Below are 21,517 nucleotides of genomic sequence, written 5' to 3' on the forward strand. Positions count from 1 at the left end.
TCTGATCTGATAATGAGATACTACACAGCATTCTTTCTCCAGAAGACTTACACAAAGTGAATCTCTGACAGGTTAGGAAGAAAAAGTCCACAAAATACTTCTATATAAAGAAAATACATGACAAGATCAATTTGTAGATGTTGTTTTCTCTCCTCTGCTCTTGAATGTTACAAATTGTGTTTCTACATTGGGTATTATGTACTTCTCACCAAATGTCATTGAAAAATAACAAGTATCAATATGTTGTATATAATAGAGTACTCTTTCCTCACCTCATCTAACAGGTTTAGATATGTTGATTCAGATTGATTTTCTTTAATCTCTTAAATTTGTTCAATAGCTCTCATGACACTGCAGAGAACAAAGTATGCCATATGCAATACATCTTTACAGAGACTAGCAAAACTAATAGTTTTAGACCTACTTAATTCAATACATCTTCAGCAAGAATGTTCCAGCATATGCAATCCAACATACTTATTATTCCTAGAGTTAGCTTTATTTCCCACAATGAAATAAGTTTTCAAAGTTGCCTTCCAAACTCACCAACAGTGTCATCAACTTTGAGTAACAGCACAGAATCCTAAGAAGATTAAGTACTTATTTCACAAATTTCAGTTATTCTTCTATTGCTATGTCAGATGACTAATTAATAAATGCACTGCAGAATTAATAAATGCTGCTCCTGCTGCCAAGATACACTTCTGCTACAAGACACTCATTTTTAGACTGAGCAGCTAACACTTGTCTACACATACAAACACACACTGATGCATTCAATGAGTTTGTGCTGGCTTTCAGAGAAGCTTTGGCTGTTCCCATGGTTCCCAATCAGTGTTGACTTTTACAAAGAGCCATATTTTTGCTGCCATTTATCATAGAGCATGAAGCCACCCAAAAACTGGCTATATGGGGATAGGCAAATGCTCCTTTTCCAATTCAAGTGCTAGCTTATGATAAAAGCAAGAACCAACCAACCAACAAAATATAAATCAAAAACAACCCAACTTTCCTTGATGCTATTTAAAGTTTCACAGGACTGGTTTGCTTTCAGTGACATTAAACACTTTATATTAAGCAATCAATCCATGTATCTGATAATCTGTAAATGACAGATTCATCCTATATGTGTAGGTATTTATTCAGGACAAAACCCCACGATTTTTTGGCTATATAATTAACCAAAAGATTACAGTTATGTGCGATACAAATAGCTGACTATTGCTTTACATACTGAAGAAGACATACAGCCATCACTTGTATTCAGTTGTATAAAAAGATCCTGAAATTTCAGACGAGCAATATCCCTACAATCAAGCCTTTCCTCCCCAGACTGATGGCAAAAGTCTGCCTTCAATTATATCTGTGTAACTTTACAAGGTGCTATTACCAGGTGGTATAACTGGGGCCAAAATGATCTACTCTGTGCAAGAGTAAGAGTTTGATTTCTACAACCTGGTATGTACACACACTTTTTAAGTGATTTGTTTTTCAACCGCACTTAGCAGTGTGCAATAGAATATTTATCAGCAAGGCAGGGATTTTCATGTGTATCTCAACCTCAAGAGAAGCCAAGTAGCAATGGTTGTGATGCCCAACAATTTTAGAACAGGACATTGCAATGGAAAATAACAAGACTAACTCATACCATACTGAGTACCAAACTGTACTTGCTGTCAACTATATTCAGTACAGAACTTTCATAATTTGAAATTATTTCGTAAAAACAATTCCAAATGCCACTTCTGAAGCTCAACAGATGTTCTGCCTCCAAGAATTGCTTTTATTTCTCTAGCAAATTGTACTGGAAGATACTATACTCCAGTTGAGAAATTAGGAATCACTTTTATGTACTTTACTTGCAAAAAATAAAAGCTACATTACTATCTGTTTGCTTTTCATTGTGAGGGAAAGGAGTAAAGAAATCTTGATGTATGTAATTTTTATAATGAGAGAATAACAGCAACTGTTCTCTGGCAATTCAAAGGGGCCTACCTAATCTATCTCTCCAGGGAGCCATCAAGAGAAAGGGAAGAGAAGTCTGCCAGAGAATTTGATCAGCACTGTTCTGTTGGTGTGCTCAGTCTAGCACAAACACATTACCTTCCTCTGCAGACATCACACGTATACTTTGCCAAAGCATTGCTGGGGAAGTTTCAGGAAGCACAAGGCTTTGCATAGCTCAGCATTACTTGCAGCTCCTCACTGAATCACAGCCATTTCTGCAAGTGCTGCTTATTAGTCTACCACAAGTATTTTTAAAAGATTAAGTGAATACTGAAGTTCAACTTCCAATAACATCAACATTAAACACTTGATAGCTGAACTCTGAACATGGCAACAGCTCTTTCAGCAGTACAATCAGTTTTGCCCAAATTGCATCATACTATCCACTTTATAATAAATATTTAAAATTCACTAGCCTGTTTAGCTGAATTTGTATAACAAACTAACAGCTAATGAAGTATAAATAAAGTACTTTTGTTTTTAACTGTTAAATGACATACCCTTTTGTACTTTCAAATATTACTTGTAAATTACTGCTGCTTAATCATTACTGCTGATGTCAATGGTTAACTAGCTACCTTAGCAGGCACAGCTATTACATAACCATTGCTGAAGACTGCCAAAACACACTAAATCTTTCCACTACTGAAATATATTATGCATTTTTAAATACTTTTTTTTTAAGAAGCATGTATACAAAACCTTAATCCAAATCACTTAGTATGCATGCAATAAAGCCCTTGCCTTTTGTACCTCTGTATCTTGTGCACGTTCACACATGCACATGCTTTCATTGGCAGGTTTCACTTAATATGCAGGGATACTGTTCACATGAATATAAAGTCTCCAAAATAAAGAAAGTAATGAGCATGAAGTTTATATAAATGATATTCTCAATGAGTGTTTTGCTCTACAAGTAAAGCTGTACATGTTACAAGAGCAGATGGTGGTAGCTGCAGTCTACACACACATTTGTATGAGCCAACTTTTCTTCTTATTCTTAAGACTTCAGAAAATCCTATGCCACAGAGACATTGGCAGTGTTTTCTCAATTCCCTAACAACATCTTAGTATCCAATCCCCTGCCCACATACAAACACACACACAAAGTGAACTGAAAACAAGATGATAAGACACAGAAAAATGAGAACACAATTTCATGCAATTATGGCTTTAAAGATGCATAGGTTTTACTAGCACTTTCTCACAGTCTAGTATCTCTGAAGTGTGACTGTTTTATGAAGACAACCCCCCTTCCCACCACCACATTGCAAGTACCTCCTGAGCAACTTACCCAAAACTTGAAGCAGATTTTAAAAGAATCAGTCAGACTATCAAAGAAAAATGCCTACTCATGCAGCAATCCTTTTGGTTTTGGTTGTTTTTTTTTTTTGCTTCATTTTTGGAAAGGGACGGTGGGACCCTAAAGCCCTTGTTCCACATTTAATACCTGCACATTAGGTGCAATCCCTCTAAGGAGACAGATCTTTGAGTTGCAAAGGTCTCTGAGAAACAGTAACAAAGTCTGGATTTACTGCATAAACAAATTGATCGTGTAAAGGGCTTGCTTGCAAACATCAAGGTTAAAGTTGAAACAATCATTACCTTTAGGTCACTTTGAGAATGTTGTAGCTGAACATGAAACATTTAGAACTAGGGGGTGCAGCAGACAGATGCTTTCAGAGAGCTTAGGTGAATAGGAAGAGCCTGAGTAAATAAATAAACTGCAGGATATTTCCTATATTCTGCTTAAACACATAAAAATCATCCACTGGAAATAAAGTTGGGCACCTAGAATACAAAGTCCATTCTCCTATCAGGGAAGAAACACAACCTTTCTCCTTTATCCTTTGATAGCTTTATTACTTTGTGATCTTTCACACCAGCAATATTTTGTATATTCCAAAGCATTAAAAACATAAGTCAAAGAGAATTTACAATGAATGAGATGAAAATTTTTGCTGTGCTACATCTTCCTCAAGGCTGCCAGATGGATGCATGCACATATACACAAACTGAAAAACTGTGGGTTTTTTTTCCCCCTTTACACAGCTGTACTCCAAGATATCATATACAACTTGAAAGTATCCTTCCCTTTAAAACAAATCAAAATTCACATACCCTAATTTTTGAAAATTACACAGAACTTGAAAAGCTGAGCTCTTAAAATTACAAAATTCAGAAGTTTATGCAACCTTAACTTTTTTTAGGCACTATGACAGTTAATGTATACTGCACAGTGTTCTTTCCCTGGATTGTTCCCCTTAGAATTGGGCAATGCATTAAGCAAAAGTTGAATCACAGCTTATAGGACAACCCAGTCTGTATAAGCCCACAGCAGGAAAAAAGCTGTACATTTTCTGTTTGCTCAAATGGGAAGAATATTCTTTGCCTAAGAAAACTGTGAGAGAAGAGGGAGAAAATAAAATTCTTCCCCGAACAAGAAGTACTCGCAGAAATGGAGGAACACTTGAGTTTCTTAAAGGAAGGACTCATGCCAGAGTCCACTGGCTCACAGAAAGCATGGAGCATGACGAAATGGTGAGTTTTAACTTTCTTTCCTTGAAGACGCTTCTCTAATTGCATTAGGAGATGAAGAGATAACATACTTTTAATCTCACACTGAATGTACTGGTAGAACTCCGACACACTGCAAGATGTGAATATTGGTTTGTTTTTATATTACTGAGCCAAACCCCAGCAGAACTTACTGAGTCAGAAGGCAATATTTCTTGGGTCCCAGGCTTTTCTGTCCTATTGGATTTTAAAAGACACAATTCAGAAAGAGAAAAGAAAGGCAAGATTTTCATGCTGAAAATCACCAGTGCTTTTCCAAACATAAATCATTGGTCAGCACCATAAGGAAGCACTTGTAAAGACAGGATTAAAACATGAATTAACATGTTGTACAAGTAAATCAACAAACAGTAAGAGGATGCACAGGAGCAATGCTGACTAATGGCAGGTCAGGTGTGAACAGTATAACATGCCCAACAGACTGTACACTGCACTAAACAGCAGTACTCTTCAACTAGATGTACTATGTCAGATTGCCAGGGGAATACACATTCCTTCTGCGGTGCAGCCCCAGCTACTAGCCCACCACAACTGGAAGAAAATTACTGAGAAGGCCAACATGGCTTATTTAGTCAAAGTGATAGGATTTTAAAATCAAGTGATATAAGCAGAACAGATATTTTCCAGCTATTTGGAAAGGTACAACAAAGGTGTTCCTTAAGTGCATAACATACAAAATCACAAGTTCAAAATTTAGCATTTGCATCAATATCATAACCTATGAAGACCAAGTAGCCTCAAAAACACAATGGAAATGATTGCTCAGAAAATTCAGACAGATCCCACATAGAAACAGACAGAAAATGATGGGGAAAAAAAGTGGATAATCAGTAATGGAAAAAAAACCAAAACAAAACAGAGACAGACTGAAAAAATGCAAAGGCACTATGCAACTACTCTGCATTTACCGACCCAGTCCCAACCCTGCTGGCCCATGCCTGCAGCCTTCTCCCAAGACGTAGCAGCAGAAAGTAGAAGCTACTTCATGGGTCCTAGCTCTCTGAAGTGGGGTTTCATTGATTGAAGAAAGATAAATGTCTCTGAACAGGGCCACTCATTCTCTTCTAAATACAACACGTCTGCTTTAAAACTATTCAGATGCCTTCTATACCTTCATGCTTATATACTGATAGTTTCCTTTTGTATTTTCAATTATGTAACACATTTATTACAGACGTATAAGTGGTTATAAAAGTTGTTTTGTCAAGGTTGCTTTTCAACTTGCAACAGAACAGCAGCAACACTGCGCAGGAGGTAAGTATTCCAAACTGAATGCCCTCTAACTTTGACACAAGTGAAGCAATTACTGACAGAGAAAAAAAATCATAAAAGCAGAAATCAATTTGCAGTGGACAGACATAAGAGGGGTATTCGCCTCACTTAATGACAAGCATCTCATGCACACATCCAAACTGAGCAAAACTCGATGAATTTTCAAGAGTGGGACTGATTGGTCTTTGAGGCCAAAATTGCCAGAGCTCTTCAACCGCATCATTTCTCTGTTCCAGTTTACTGCAAAGCCTTACAAATATTAGTGCTGGCTCAACACAGGGAACAGAAATAAGCACTCGTGGAGAGGGCAGTGTGCTGCACAGTCAACAAACACAGGTGTATGTGCAGACCAAATCCTCTCTGAAGAATCCAGTAATTGTACCAACAGCCTAGACTGCTAAGTCAGGTGCTTACATTGCCTGAAGAAAAGCAACCCTTCTACTGAAGTGGCTGCTGAGAGCAGAAAACTCCTTATAGCTCACACAGCCTCTGGATTAAAAATCATCTATTGATTTGTATGGCCACAGAACTTTCCTATCAGCAGGGGAGCTTGCACATATCCCAGTTATCCACTACTCTTCCGACAGTAAAATTCTCATAGAAATCGAGGCATTTACTTTCAGCTGAAACAACACACTCCACCCTCATCACCCCTCCTCCTGTTCAAAAAACACAAAACAACAAAAAAACTGTTAAGATTTCCAATTCTGGAAACTCTGAGAGGTATAATCTAGCTCAAAGAAACAATAAAATATCAAATGGATTTCTAATAGGAAATCTGAAATTCAACAACCCTCCCCCCAAGTTAGGGTGGAGGGAACTCAGTAGAGAACACTCTGAATTTACATGCATGACATTTACACTGACTTTACATTACACCTGAAAATATATTTCATCTGAGTTCTGTATTTGATACACAATCAATTCGTCAACCTCTAGCAGACAGATCTGGACTTATGATATGAAGAAATACCACAGTTTTAAATTATCAGTATGATGGGATCCAAAGCCTGTCTTTAAATCAGCCACTGCAAACCGCTTGAACAACAGGAGCCAGATTTGACTTTGTCAGCAATGGGACATAAAGGTTTTGCAACCTTGCCTTCAGGCTCCAGAGACAAGACTTACAGGTCTATTGCCTTAAGTCTACATTTATCTGAAGTCACGTTTGCTTTCTTCCACATAAATAGACACCAGATGTAACAAATATGACAGTACTTAAACTTGCATCTAGGTCTTTCTGATAGAAGAATTCTGTCTTACTTAGCTCATTTCTGTAAAGAACAGAGATTGTATTATTGCTTGAACTGATATGAAGCTCAAATAGTTTCAAGTCTGCATGTGTGTATGGAATAGCAATAGGACAATCAGAGGGTTTTTTTTTTTTTTTTTTTTTTGTTTGTTTGTTTGTTTGCTCCTCTAGATGTAAACTTTAAATTCATCTATTTCTGTATTTGGAACAGAAAAATCAGAGCTATTTTCACCCTAACGAGCGCTGACCATAAACTTTTGTCGGAAATCGCTGTATGTCAAAGTAAAGCATTTAAATCTCTCTTTCAAAATACATCTCCTTCAGTAGACTTTCAAAAGACTACTGAAAGACTTTCAAAAGTCTACTGAATCCTTCAAATTTTTGTAAGACTTCAATAGTCAGGAATGCAGCATTAGTCAACAAACTATTGAATAGCTATCAAGGTTTTTTTTGTAATCAAGATCATCCTTCACTTTTGTTTTCTTCAAGTAGCATTTTTTTTTGTCTACAATACAACCCGGTCAGATCTCTAAAAGATCCCCAACACTAAAACAAGCATCACCAGAGTTATAACTGGAAAATCTGGGGGAAAAGTCTTTACTATTGTTTTGACTTCTGTTGTTAAAATCCCTAGAAATCCTGGAAAAAACAGCAATTAATGATTATTTTCCCCCTTCTCCGGCTATCCAGTTTATGATTCCACTTTAATACCAAATAATGATCTCTGACACATGTGGATGATTGCTTAGTTTTAGATGAGGGCTGCTCCAAAAGTAATGTCTCCTAATTTATTCTGTTGACCTACAGTGTCAGAAGTGGATATTGGTGGTATAACAGTAGAGGCAATACTTCTTACTGACAATATCCCATTACGTTTTGTTGTTCTGCAACAGTTGGTTCCAAGGTCCCATTCTTTAGAACACCCCCATGGCCATAAAGACAGGCAGAGAGAGCTGGGGCTGTTCAGCCTGGAAAAAAGAAAGCTCCAGGGAGATCTAACAGCTGTCTTTTAGTATCTAAAGAGAGTGCTATAAGGGGACAGAATCTTTAGCAGGGTCTATTGTGATAGGACAAGGAAATCAGTTTCAAACTGAAAGAAAGGAGATTTAGATTGGATATAAGGAATTTATTTATTTATTTGTTTTGTTTGCTTTTAAAATAAGAGTAATGGAGCGCTGGAGCACATTGCTCAGAGGTATGGTGAAGGCTCACCCCCAGAGACCTTCAAGGTCAGGCTGGATGGGGCTCTGAGCAACCTGATCTAGTTGTAGATGTCCCTGCTCATGGCAGGAGAGTTTGACTATGTCATGTTTAAAGGTCCCTTTGAGCTCAAATGATTCCACAATTCTACCATTCCATGACAGATGGCAGCAGAGGGGCAGTCTTGACAAAATGGTGCTCAACGTGGAATGCTTATGAAGCAGAGGTGTGTCAGTGAATTCCACCATGAAAAAAAAAAAAAAGTACCCACTGACATTCATTGGTGCTTGCCAAACATCTACTGAGACCAAACCATGAATGTCAACACAGTGAGGCAGTGGGTGGTGTGTTTCAGCAGTGGTGACAGTGATCTGAAAGACAAGCCACATTTCAGACAGCCGTATGCAGCTGTCACACCACAAAATGAAGAGCTCTTGTTCATCACTGGCAGAAATGCATAGCTAGTGCTAGTAGCAAATATGTTGAAAAATAGTATTTTGGAGAAGAGAATTTGCTCTGTCGAATAGTGTTATTGAACTCTTTGTAGCTGTTGTAGTTTCCATGGAAATAAGTAGGAGGTACTACTTTCAGAGCAACTTATACAGAATAGGCACATAATAACTAGCATTTCAAAAACAAACAACACCTGCCAAGACAACAGTATGTGGGAAGATTATTCAATTTACCATGTTAGTTATCATTGTATATAAAGCAAATATTCAGATTGAAGTTACTAATATCCAGTATTTTGAGGCATAAATATGGACATAAATTAACTTTTTTTAACAAGATACTCAAAAGAACAACAAGAATTTGCAGCAGTTAAACCCACAGCAACAACTCAGTAATCTCTATGCTGTAGTGTAGTTGGTGTACCAGTGCACTCTGATACGTGCTCTCTTTCAAGTTCAAATACAGTTCCCCATGTACTTCTAACAGCCCACTACAGTTTCTAATAAAAACTCCACTTCACTGTTACATATACTTCTGTGCTTGCAACACACTCTACCTTTTTTTCTTTTCCTCTCTCCACATAATCTCTAGATTTACTCTTTACTCATTGCTGTATCAATGTCCATATCTCTTCAGGTCACTGTTACATTACACTCATATCATTCCATACTTGATCGAGATTCAAATGATTACGTGTTAATCATAGCAGCCATAGCAATTTGCTGTTTAAACTTTTACAGATTCTAAATCATCTATGACAGCACCATGAAGGAAATGCAGCTCAAACAATTTAATGCACAAATACGGTTTTTGTTTTTGCCACTTATATCTGAAGACCACAACAACCAAAGATACTAGGTAGTGTTTAAAGAGGCCCTTTTCTATACACGTACATTAAAATCTAGGATTTGATTTATGACTGATACTTGAACCAATGCAAGGTCACATTCAGACAAACATGACATTTATGTATTTGCTATTTGATCCAAGAACAAGGTCACATTCACTCAGATGTGTCCTCTGACTACCTGCTGTATTTTTATTATCACGTTAATCAACTCAAAGCTCTCTGATTTTCCCCATCTGTCTCAGAACTCCTTATCTATCTTTGTGATACTGACAAGTTAATTACCTAAGCCAATAGTCTGAATTAATTCACAGTTAAAGTCACCTTATGTATACTATGTCCAAAATTAAAACAACTTGAACAAAGCAAACAAAAATAAGATGGTTATTTATGAACTACATGCATATATTTGATGTCCTAAACTATTATCAATGCTCTTTTTTTAAAAAATAAGAGCATATGTATGTATATGTATGTATATATGTATATATATATATATATACACATACAAATATATATACCTTATATATATATATATATATATATATATAAGGTCTAATGTTCAAGTCAAGGTCTTTTTCTATGCATACAGCATTTACAAACAGCCTACACATCTGTCCTAACTTGCTCCTCACTGGAAACCAGATCCTTGAGACTAAATTGAAATGTTGCAATTGTTTCCTTGCACATGTGAGTAATGCATCTTAGATTATGCAAAGTGACTTCTCAACGACATTCTAACCATGCTCTGACATTCTACAGCAGCGTCATTTGTTGAAGGATAAAGATATAAAAGAGCAAGAGGCAAATACAAATTGCATTTTAACATGGTGACTAAATGATTATCTTCAATATAATCAATTTTTGAGTAAATAAAATGTAAGCCTCTTGCTAAGTCTCCCGCAAAGTACATTTTTACTACATGTGGTAAAAATAAACTTCAGAAGGTTAAAAATCAAAGACATCTGTGCAAATAAAATTGTCAACTGAAATTATAATCTATGTGTATACAGAGGCTGTGTCAGGCAAGTTTCTTGGTTGTTTTCCATTACACTTACTGATGATACTGTAATATAAACGTTTATAATTCAGAAATCTTACTTGTTCATGTACTTCATTAAGAAAAAAAAAATTAAAACAAAAAAAACAACACACGATTGTCCTATTCAGAAAGATGTAACCTTTCCTGCTAGCAAATGAGATGCTTTAGACAGAAAATATTTATATTAATCAATTGTCATTAATTTATTAATTAAAGTCAATTGTCCTTAATTTATGGAATCAACTGAAGTCTTCAGTGAGAAGCAATTTCTAAACCTTCAATAATATTACAGCAGTCTTTAGGATTCATGTATATGTACAGATGTCTTAAAATGCATTTCTGCAGACTAGCGTGTAAGAATTAATTTTGTTTTATCTCCACAGAGCCTTACATGTGCTATATATGTTGGTATGTGTTGTTAATAATTCCCTTCAGGCAAGATTGGTAATAATGTACTCTTAGGACAAAGAATTCTCAGTGTGTTGTGAATAGAAATATCTGCCTTCAGTTTAAATTTAAAGTGAATTTAAAATGAAGGCTGAGAAACTGTTTTGTGATATCCCTGTATGACATCATCTTTGCTGATTATTCAAGACAGCAAAGAAATTGTTTCTATAACAAAAATACTTCAGCTGACTATAACCTAATATCAGGCTTGACATTCTGCAACACAGTCTAAAATATTTTAAGGATACCAAGTAGTTTTGAGTTACCTGCCAATGAGATTTCTGAAGTTTTACATAACTTCATGAGTTCAAGCAATGAGATAAAATCTTGGCAGTATTAAGTTGTGACAGTATAAAAATGTGGAAGGTAATATTCATATTGATACTTTTTTTTTTTACTGTCAGTAGCACTGAAACACTGGGAAAAGTGCAACTGTTGTATGAAATAAAAAACTTAGATCTCTACTGATTATCTTTCAAAGACATAATATTTTCATGCCATTGTCACCTTACATCATCCTATCGTTTCTCCCTATCTTTCCTTTTCTCACCATACCTCTCCCCATACAACATCTCTGAACTACTGACTGGACAAACAGTGTGCATGTGCTGCAGCTGGTTCAGAGCTACATGTTGCAACTGGCTCAACACTGCTCCTGTGCCAACTGGCAATTGACAGGCCAAACAGTACAGATAATTTTCAAATTCATATTGCATCATTTCCTCAGTGGGGTCAATAACACATTTTCCTTTCTTCTTTACAGCTTCCAACTTTTATAGAAGTTCTACTATTTCAAAGCCTTTGCAACCACCACTCATTTGCCAGATTGTGGGTTTGAAGACTTGTAGGTTCAAAGCTATTGGTAGAGGAAGGCAGACTCTAATGCATATTTCTGAATTTCTGAAGTAACTAGACTAAAAGATATGAGAAAATAATCCTGAAGATGGTTATTAACATAGCACTTTAGAAGCATAATTCTTCTGATATTTTACTCCCCTCTAAAAAAAAAAAAAAAAATTATATATATATATATATAACAGTTTGCTTTCAGTTTTACATTCACTAATGTAGTTTTACATTAGTTTTACATTCACTAATATCTGCAGAGCACAGAAACTGTACACAGAAGCTGTGTGATGGATGCTTGAAGTTATGACAGTAACTGAAGTATTCTACACTTCCACAGGGTCCTTCACTCCTAATCACATACTCTTTAAGACAATTGGCTGTCCTTGAAATAGTGTAAAATAATCACATTGGCTATGGACTTCTGACTTGTAGGCAAAAATAGTAGTTCTTAGAGGCATTGTAATAACAGTAACAATGCAGTTACTGTTACAAACAAAACAGTAGCAAATAAAGCAAAGAGCTATTGTTTTGAAACAATACTTAATAACCAAAAATGGATTGGAAAATTGGATTCTCTAGCATATTGTTTCAAGACTATTCCTTTTATCTTTAAGATAACACACAGCTTTGACTGAATCTTACCTGTTCTTCAACCACAACCTGAGACTTGCTGTCTCCCCTTTTTAGGGCACCTGTCAGACACAGCTTCCTCACCTGGTGAACTCCCCAGTTTTGCTATCTCTGATTTCATCATACAGGCCCTATCCTGAAAAATCAAAATGAAAAACCTACAACTTTGCATCTGGATGTGTAACTAGAGTAGCTCTCCTACAGATGCTTGGCATTCCTTTGAAATGTACCTCTTTAAAAGGAAGCCTCATCTACAGCTTAAAGTTCCATCCTGGCTCCTTGTTCTGGTTCAGGAAATATGCCTACTTACTTCGACATGTAATGCTGCAGTTTCTGATTTAGGTATCAGCAACACTAAAAAAGTCTTTTTGCCTCAAGTAAATCTTCTTTTCAGCCTCCATCACTCTCCCCATCCCCAAATCTCAGATTTCAGTTTTTGGCCTTACACCAGCACGCTTAGATTCAATGCTCTTTCAGCTGTCTTAGCCTTCTCTTTCATAAGCCATGTTAACCCACCCTCAAAACACCTCCTTCATCTGCTTGAGTCCTCCAGTCTTCTATCTCAGCTCCTGTAGTATCTGCACAGCTGCACTCTTCTCACCATCTGCAACCGCCTGCATGATTCGTTATCAAACATAACAGACCATGATTATTTGCTAGTTGAAAAGCTTCAGTGAAATTTACATCTGTTTCTGGAAGAGATTCAAGAAGTCTGAATTTGCTTTCTTAGAGGAGAAGAACATTACTATCTGTTTTCTGTGGTTTTATTTCACTGATTAACTTTACTCCCCTGCCCAAACATCTAGCAAGATATATCTGATAATCTAATTTCAACTTAGTAAGACTGTTATCCAATAGAAGAGACTGACCTTCATATAAAATATTACAGATTGAATCCCCTTCTTCTTTTGAAAGTTCATGGAGAAATCCCAGTGAGTTAGCTTTCATGCTTTTCTACCAGTAGGCAAACTCTAATGTCTCCTATACACAGCATCTGAGGCTGGTTTATTTATTCCTCAGGGTATTGATTTTACTCACTCCTTCAAAGAATTTTTACAGGCTTTCATCACTCAGTGACTACATTTAAATTTAAAACAAAAACCAAAACCAACCAACCAAAAAAAAAACCCTGCTAAAAATAAACTAAATTTGATTTAATGGCATGCCACAACTCAGAGTACCTAGAGTGCAATTCTTTCATTTCAGTTTTGTTCCAGTAATTTAGAAATTCCTGCCATAAGAAGTTTTTCTTCACAATCATTTATCACAGAAACAAAGCCTACAGTGAATTAATATTGCAGACTGAAGTCCTGTCAGTGGGTATGAATGCAACGGATCTACATTTTTTGGCAAATGGACATCAAGCACTTGTACTTCCAGGCTACTGACAAGTCAGATAGAGGATATACTTGGTTCACATGACTTCACAGTTCTAAATCAGGTCACTCACAACAGTACAGAGATCACAAGCCTCTCACTCCTGCGTGATCAAAAACGTCAGAATACAACCAATTATTTTCCTAACATCTAAGCTCTCCGTTTGCCCTTTGCAAGACATAAAGGCTATCTACCTACTGGTTTAACAGCACTGTATTTAGTGCAGCGTCACCACTACTGCCTGCCTGTCATTCCACCACTCTCCTTTTTTTTTTTTTTTTTTTTTCAGTAAGGAAACAACTACATTTCAGAAAGGTGGAACAAAAACCATCAGACTATTGAAACGATCAGGATAAAAAAATCTTGTTCATGAAGTCATATATATACTTTCATTACTTTGCAATTACTTTGCAATTTTAGCTGACTGATCAAACTTTGAATAATCAGCTATAGGGATACAGCATTTACAGCAGAGTCAAACAGAAGTTCGGTGCTGCAAAATAAAGTTGCATTAAGGTTCGGCCAGCTTAAGTAATCTAATAGCTCCTTGACATCAAAAGAATACCCCTGCCATCGCTCCCTGACACTGTCCCCACCTCCCCTCTCCTTCATTTCCAGCCCTGCAGTCCCAGCCTGCCCTTGTGTTGGATCTCACACTCATCTGATCTCCCTGCCCACAAGTATGGCAGTAAATAAAACAAAGTCAAGAGTACAGGCTCGAGCCACACTGTAAGTGCTCTCTTTGACACCATTTTGGCCCACCTCAGCTTGGTGTTCTCCCAGATAAATGCTCAGGCAGGGTTAAGGGGACAGCAGAGGCCGAACAGTGAACTGTTCTCCATTGGCAATTCAGAGGCAGCCACTCTGGTTTGGGAGGAAGCCCAAGCTAGAGTGCAACCTTTCCACTTAGCTCTGGATCCAGAGAACAGTCCCTGTCATATTTTATTACCTAGTATAGACACAGCCTCAGTGAAACAATTTGGCTCCAGTAAAACATAAAAAACATAACATGGGAAAAATGTAAATAGACAGAGATAGCTGAACAGACTCACTAAAGGGCAGCAATGAGGAGGGACAGAACCACAGAGCCGACAGCAAAGGAGAGAAGCACAAGTGGGAGCATGACTGATCTTCAACAGCAATTGCCAGATCAGCTCAAGCCATGCCATGCAATCGCACTTCTTGCTGCAGGGCTCTCAGAAACAACAGAAAGGGAACATCCCATTCTATTCTTTTTTTCCATACACACATATGCCAGGTAGAAAAGAAATAAAACAATTGATAGCAGCAAAATAAGCAATTCTAAATTCTTAAAGGATAACTGCTGTTGAATTCTCACAGAATTTATCACAGAGTTTATAACCTCAAGAAAATGCAATTCGCTGTAACCTTAGAATTATGGCAGAAGGCTGAAAATCAGGTGCCCCAAACACACATGTAACAGCTCAACATTTAGCAGCTGTTTGAAAACATTGGCCTGCTTATGTACAGGCACTGTACATCTCTATGGAAGCACAGTACATCAGAAGTGCAGCTGCTGCCTTTTTCAGAAGCAGCATCCAGTGCTAAAAACTACTCTCATCTCACAGCTACCTGTTTTGTGAAGCTAATACCTGACTTATTTCTAGTTTGTCTGGCCTGCATCTGTCTCTTGCTCTGATGAGAATAAATAATTAAATAAAATAATAAAAATTATTTTCAGGCATAAAAAACAGCTTCTTACATGTTCTTCTCTTTGGGCAGCTACATGTAATATGAGCATACACACTAAACCATTTTCAAATTTCAGACATGTACAGCTTAATAATATAAGTATACTCACAGAGCAAAATTCTCTGTAGTAAGGCTGTCAGAATCAACAAGGGACAGAACACTCCTCTTTGTATGGCTCTCTTCTAGTGAAACTGCATCCACACAGCATCTTGCATTGACAAAAAAAAAAAAAAAAAAAAAAAAATCCACCCAAAAAAAACCCAGTAACACAGCACACTGATTCCAAACTATACGTATCTACAGACTAAAAATGATTTGAAGATCCACTTTCAACCTTTGCCAACTATACTGACCAAATGTCAGTATCCAATATTCTGTGCATAATTATACCAGTTATTTTTTCAAATTATTCTTAGAACTACTAACCTCCATGACAAATCTAGTTCTAGCCTCCATCAGAAACATGATGTTTACATTGGCAATGAGTAGTTCCTGCTATCCTCCCCTGAAAACTGCCAACAATCCCACAATCTTCACTATGAACTCTGGGCTGAGATTTCGTTTTATTTTCACATGAGTGGGTAAATTTGTATAATGTTGTATTGGAACATTCACCAGCCCCATGGCAAAGAATGCCACCAAGCACTGTCTGACAATAAACCAGGAATCTCTAAATCAGCCTCTTTTGACAAAGCACTCACCGTCTCCACATTTCCACCCTTAAATCCAAGTGGTTTCATTCTATATTTTTCATTCTAATTATGCTGGGAAACATTTTTCATAGGTGTTGAATGAAGATGTGAGAAGGTTTTGTTTTCTTTTCCATGAGCCCATAATGTTACTCTAATGCCATGTGCTTAGTAACATTCTTGCTGAATCTGTAACTAACAGGCAACTAAGAAGCATCAACAGTAATAGAAATCCTCACTTTCAAAGAGATTTTACTAATAGACAAAAGTTCTTACCATCTGGACACTCACATTCTGGTTTAAGTTCAGTGATTTCTTCTGTGAAATTGTTTTATCAGTCATTTCTGGTAAACAATTAAAATAAAACAGGCATGTAGCAGTCCATGTGTTTAAAAAAAATGAATTACAATACAACTATACATGAAGACTTAGAACTTTCTCAAACAGTGTCACTGTGCTAGATATGTAGATATATCCAACAAGAAGTAAACCCTCTTTCAAAGCCTTAAAATAGAATAGTTTCAAATGACTTTTTTTTTTTTTTTTTTTTTTTTTTAAATCTAAATAACATTAGGGCAGATAGTGATAGCAGTATTTCATGCACAACACACCAAACTCTAAGCTACTCGCAACACTAAATGCTCTCAGCTCTAATGTATATATATTTTGTTTGTTTGTTTGTTTTTTACACATTTAGATGAATAATTCATTCAGCCACCTATTCACCAAACACCAGCTCTGATTCTCTTTTACATACTTACCAACAAACTGGACTACAGAGAAATGAAAATATAAAATAGAAAAATGTTGGACTAATTTGTTTTCATATGCATTACAGCTGGCTGGAACCTTACAACTTCAGCAGCTGCTAAAAGCCAAGAAATGACTCTCAGTTTCTCATGGCAGATGCTTTTTTTTTCTTTTTTTTTTTAAACCAAGATTCTTCTGCTATTAGGAAAGTTTAATAATAATTAATCTTTCCATTTATAAGTAAATTTAAACAACTTAAATGGGGAGTTTGGTGGCCCTGCATGTGGCAGGGGGTCTGGAGATTCATGATCCATAAGGTCCCTTCCAACCCTGGCCATTCTGTGATTCTGTGAAAACCAAATATTATTGTGCTTTAGCAGTTCTAGAGAGGGACAGTTAACCTGCCAAATGCTTGCAAATATATCTCATGCTGTCAGCATTTCCACAGGTATGAGATAACTTGAATCTAAAATGATACATTTAGTGAATATAGTACAGCAGAATGAACTATCCTCTTTGTTGGTTCTCATCTTTCAAACTGCAAAGTACCAACAAGTTTCCACAGCATGCATGTAGAGCACTTTAAAACACATCGAAGAAACACAGTGATGTAACAAGCCTAAATCAGGATTAGAAAACTGCTGAATAGTATTTTATAATTTGTAATAATCTGTGCATAGAGAGCCCTTCATTGGATACAGATTATACTTCACAGATATGTCAAATACATATGCAAGGCACTTATAAATAAATACTGTTTCATAAGCAGAAACCATTAGAACTGGTATGAGGAAGCCGGATCACAATTGGCAACACCTCAATGCCACATGCAATCTGGTCAGACAGCAATCTTCCTATATCCATATAAAGTTTGACAAACATGCCAAATATCACACTTCTCAAGACAGAGCAATTTTCACTTTACTTTGAGTCTAGCGCTGATTTAGAGCCTAAGCTTACAGGATAAGTACTTTTTCACTCAGTGACCATTCAGCGCTCTCCTTCAAAGACTTGTTCAATATTTAACCTTACAGGCCTGGTCCTGAGAAATGTTGAACACTCTTAAACACTTCTAAAAATATTAAGAACTCAGAATTCTTCTGCATAAAACCTTTACACACTTCCTTCTATGTAGAAGTTGAACACAGAGAACAGACACCACAGCATAAGGAAATCTTGCTTATTCTGTTCTCCATGACCTGCCCTTTATCAACTGTTTGCACAACTTTATTCAGAATTCTTTCTTGGTCAATTGACTATTTTTACATCAATTACTCCTTACAGATATACTACCTCAAATGTTTTTTTCCTCTCTAGTAGTTTGGGAACATTGCCAAAGTAGTTCTCAGCCCCCATATTCACTTACCACTTCACGCAGCATCTGGCAAGGTTGAAACAGAAGCTGCTTTCCATAATCTGTTCCCTTTCCATTTCATGTGCACATTGGTGATAGCAAGTGGCTCTTCACTAAAACAAACAAACAAACAAAAAACAAAAAAAAAACCTTCTGATATTCTATAAAAAAAAAAAATCAGTAAAATTTCTGAAAGCTTACTAATCTAATTTTATGTTGATAGTACGTAACATAATGGCTTTTTCTTATTCTTAAAGTCCCTTCAGGAAAAAAAAAAATAAAACAAGCAAACAAACAAAAAAACCCAACAGCTACCAACAAGCACTTATTTCACTTGGGTGAATACTAATTTTTTTAAAATGACTGAGGCTAATAATACGTGCCTAATTTTACATGAAGACTACACTGACATCTAGCTAACTAGGGTCTATGACTGGTACATCCCAACAGCATTCAGATTTTTTTTTTCCTCTATACTAAAAGTAAATAATTAATTAAAAGCACTCAAGATCACTTCACTGAAAGCCTTCTGGTATTTTTACTATGTACTGTAAAACAAAATACTTCTACTCATAAGGAACATCCTCACAAATGTCCAAGTGTTTATGTGGACAAACGGTTAAGGTTTTTGAGGAACACACACATGCATCCCACAAGATGTCTTTGCAATTGGCCTTTCAGCTACCAATCACACCCCAAAGGGAGAGATTTTATTGTAACATGTAACCATTAAAGGAGAAAAAAAAAAAAAAAAAAAGGCTGCACATACATAGCTATAAAAATAAATTATAGTTTGATTAAATTGGCTCCATTCAGCTCAAAAACACACAAATTAAACCATTAAGGAGATTTTGCAAGTGATGCCAGATTTGATTAAAAATGTTAAAATTCCAAAATGCTGCAAGAAAATGTTTCATTTATAATAGATACAAATTCAGCATTATTTATTTTTCCAGACAATTATGGCATTCTCCTGTTCCTGGATATATCTTGTAACAGACATTCCAGTTGCAAGAGCGACAAGTCATAGCGCAGATCTCAGCTGGTAAGTTAAAACATTTCAAACAGGAGCTAAAAAACTAATAATAATAATAATAATAATAATAGGTTGTTATTTGCAAATTTGAAGAAAGAGCTTCTTCAAAACACTGAGAATAAAAAAATATATGCATTCCTCTCTTTGATCAATTCAGGCAAACAGTGAGCACTATAATCCATTTTCCAGAACAAGATGAATACCCTGGGCCACCCATCCTACTGTGCTGTGCTGTGATGTTTTCTCCCCTGAAGTTTTTATAACACTCAACATAAACTATTAAAAACAACTGAAACGCAGCCTCTATTCCATGGTTTAAACCTCCTAATTCCCTTTGAAAGCACTACAGTTTGGAGGGGCATGCACAGGAAATTAAGATATTGAACAAACAAACAAGGAAACAAGAACAACAAAAAAATCCAGTACCCTGAACTGCAGGTGAGAAAAATGCCAGAACACGTGGGATTATACGAGACAACAGAACTCTCTAAGCCACCTGACCGTGCAGGATGAGAGTCAATACAGGGCATCAGCAGACTGATAAGTACTTTTTTTGGCCTATGTCAAGCGCTCCTTCCAAAGATGGGAAAAGCAAGAGGGTGTGCTATTGACGCGGTTGTACAAACCTCCGATAAGGTCTGCGCGTGCACTCATCCTACTGAAACTATGCACTGTGCTACATAAAAACTATAAAGTTGCCACAAAAAGCTACTAAGAGCCCAGGGCTGCTGGCTGGGCAGCTCATGCCAGTGAACAAAAGTTACGACGCTGGTTTAGCTTCGAGCAGCGTGTGACCACATCACATGTACCACCGCTACCCTCAGTCCCAGCACTCCACCAGGTATCCTCAGCATTAAGACAGCGATTCAAAATATATCAAGGGAGCATTTTTACGGTTTCCCGCTTTACTACCTGCGAAGACCGCGCGAATTTCAGCCAAATAATTAATGCGAGACGCTAACAGGAAAGTCTGCAGGTGTCCTACAGCCCTGCAGGGGACGCCGGAACCAGGTCCTCCTAACCACGGACCCTTCCAACTCGAGCCACCCCGACTGCTCCCCAGCACCCGCCGTGTCCGCACAGCCCCTAATGCTGCCCCCTGCCTCCACCCCAGCCCCACTCAGGGCCGGCCCTCGCTCGTCCCTCAGCTCCCGGCACCCACAGCATCTCCTCGCCAGCAGCTCCCCGCCTCGGCTAGCGGGACGCGGCGTACAACAGGGCAAAGCACAAGGAGAATAGACGGGAAAGGGAAGGCCACGCCATCGGCAGCACCAGAACCGGCCCGCGCCCCCGCCCCGAGCCCTAGACCCCCCCAGCCCGGCCGGGGGCTGCCCCCGGGCAGCGCCGCGCGTTCCTTCCGCCCGCAGGCACAGCCGTCAGGCTGGGGCCAACGGCGTCGCGTCCCCCACCCACACCCGCCCTCCCGGTGCCGCGGGCCCGCCGGCCTCCCGGCGCGAGCAGCCCCCGGCGGCAGCAGCCCCCCGAGCTCCGGGACACAGTACCCCGCTCCTGCGCCTGGCTGAGCGGCTCCGGGCGGCGGTGACAGGTACCGGAAGTGAGGTCGCGGCACACACCCCCCGCCATGGCCACCCGCCATTGGCTCGGCGGGCGGGCTTAGGGCGAGTGCCGGCGGCGCCGGGTGCCTCCTCGCCCCCTTTTTCCCTTCTCTCACCGCCATTCCGCTTCCATTCCCGTCTGTTCGCCCGCGCCGGTACTCACCGCTGTCGAGAGAGAGAAGGCGAGACCGAGACTCTGAAACTTTCAGTCAAGGGCGGAGAAAGCCCCGCGGTGCGGAGAGACGGAACGGCCCGGCGCGAAGGCGGCCGTGTGGGGACAAAGTCTGCCCTCGCAGCCCTCTTATCCGCCCGCCCGAGCTATTTGCGGCAGGGGCCGGGCGCTCACGTGAAGGCGCGGCGCTCAGGCGGCACGAGGGGGGCGAGTGACCGGTGCCCTCCCGCCTCGCGGTGCCCACACAGGGGGCTGCCCTCACCTCGTCCTTCGTTAGCACGGCCCCCCGAGCTC

At 38.4% G+C, this 21,517-nt stretch overlaps 1 protein-coding gene across 7 annotated transcripts in view; it reads right to left on the reverse strand.

Annotated features, from left to right (window-relative positions):
- Positions 1 to 21,352, reverse strand: part of PPARA (peroxisome proliferator activated receptor alpha) — a 39,354-nt gene extending 18,002 nt beyond the window's left edge. The window contains exons 1-4 of one of the 7 annotated variants that reach the window (XM_052690479.1): positions 21,215 to 21,352; positions 18,472 to 18,572; positions 16,647 to 16,699; positions 15,776 to 15,874 (exon numbers count right to left, since the gene is read on the reverse strand). The gene's annotated coding sequence lies outside the window, so the exon portion shown is untranslated. Of the gene's footprint in view, positions 1 to 3,301; positions 3,502 to 15,775; positions 15,875 to 16,631; positions 16,700 to 18,471; positions 18,573 to 19,921; positions 20,559 to 20,997; positions 21,115 to 21,214 lie in introns of those variants that run through there. The other 6 variants (XM_052690475.1, XM_052690478.1, XM_052690473.1 and 3 more) reach the window with 6 other exon arrangements.
- Positions 21,353 to 21,517: the final 165 nt, after the last annotated feature.

Source organism: Tympanuchus pallidicinctus, unplaced genomic scaffold, assembly GCF_026119805.1.
Source record: "Tympanuchus pallidicinctus isolate F22 unplaced genomic scaffold, pur_lepc_1.0 scaffold27, whole genome shotgun sequence".
NCBI lineage: Eukaryota > Metazoa > Chordata > Aves > Galliformes > Phasianidae > Tympanuchus > Tympanuchus pallidicinctus.